Source organism: Phaethon lepturus, unplaced genomic scaffold, assembly GCF_000687285.1.
Source record: "Phaethon lepturus isolate BGI_N335 unplaced genomic scaffold, ASM68728v1 scaffold15263, whole genome shotgun sequence".
Lineage (NCBI taxonomy): Eukaryota > Metazoa > Chordata > Aves > Phaethontiformes > Phaethontidae > Phaethon > Phaethon lepturus.
This window is the reverse complement of record NW_010529844.1, coordinates 19,561-19,836: the sequence shown is the minus strand read 5'-3', so window position 1 is coordinate 19,836 and position 276 is coordinate 19,561.

The following is a 276-nucleotide window of genomic DNA, read 5'->3' as shown; positions in this document are numbered from 1 at the left end:
GGGGGGGGGAATCCCCAGGCCTGGGCTTAGGGGTCTCTGTGAGGGGCAGTGAGCTTGTGGGGTGGGGGGGATGCTCCTGCAGCAGTTTAGGGGTGCAGGGAGCTCTGTGGAGTCGTAGGGTTTGTAGAGGGCAGTCCCTGGGGCGGGGGCTTAGGGGTGCATGAAGCTCTGGGGATGCAGTGCTTTTAGGGGCCGTGGTCCCATGGGGACAGGCAGCGAGTGCAGGAGGAGCCGTGATCTCAGCTGGGACAGCGGGTGCGTAGGGGGCAGCTCCAG